A 1,066-nucleotide genomic window follows, 5' to 3' on the forward strand; every position below is an offset into this window, starting at 1 on the left:
TGAGGATTTTTGTTTGCTTTACATTGAGATGCAATCTATACCAAAGGCTGTGCTTTTTGATCTTTATCAGTAAGTATTTTAAGTTCATGGTTTGTTCAATATTCTTCAACAACCCTATCATTCAAATGCATCAGTACTTCATTTGTCTTCTTTTAATTGTCTTTCTCTGTTCATTACAATGGATTGCAGCCATTTCATTACACAATTGCTGTCGTTGTGTGCCACAGAGTCTATGTCAACTCCTAAGAGCCCAATAGGTTTGAGCAGAGCTGGCTAGCACGGTTTCCTAGACGATCATCCATGCGCAAGCTGACTACCAAATCGTTTCTACCAAGAGTAGCTAGTGAGTTTGAACCTCCAGGCTTGCAGGTAGCAGTCATATACTTAGTTAGCATTGTACTACCAAGACCCCTTTTATTGTTTTATATGAAGCTATACAAAGCCAACTCCTTAGGAAAAACACTGGATCGGGAACCACAGGTAAATGATTCAAGCACACCGGCTGTTCTGCTGGAGAAAGATGAGACTTTCTGCTCCTGCAAAAGATGCAAAGCCTCAGAAGCCTTATGAAGGTTGTCATGAGTCAAAATCAACTTCATGGCACTTATGAAACCAATGCTACACATTTGTTAGTTTGTACTACTGCAATGGCTTATATCTTGTTGTGTTGCTGGAAGCTATGCTATGGGTATTTCAAATACCAGCGGGCCAACCATGGTAGGTAGATTTCAGTGAGCTTGAGACTAAGATAGACAAAATAGAAGAAATAGATGGTCCAGTACAGAGGGATTAGTCCCTGAAAACCTTATGAATGTAGAAAAACATAGTCTGATGTAGTGTCAGAAGATGAGCCCTTCAGGTTAGAAGGCACTCAAAATATCACCAAGAAAAGTATTGACTTCTCAAAGTAAAATCTACTTTGATAGAGCAAAGGTTCCGGGACCTTCATTTGCTCACGAGGGATGGCTCAGTATGAGAAGAAACAGCTGCAAACAGCCATAAATAATTAGAGCGTGGAATGTAAGAAGTAGGAATCTAGGAAAATTGGAAGTCATCAAAAATGAAA

The sequence above is a fragment of the Chrysochloris asiatica genome, unplaced genomic scaffold (assembly GCF_000296735.1).
Source record: "Chrysochloris asiatica unplaced genomic scaffold, ChrAsi1.0 scaffold00238, whole genome shotgun sequence".
Classification (NCBI taxonomy): domain Eukaryota; kingdom Metazoa; phylum Chordata; class Mammalia; order Afrosoricida; family Chrysochloridae; genus Chrysochloris; species Chrysochloris asiatica.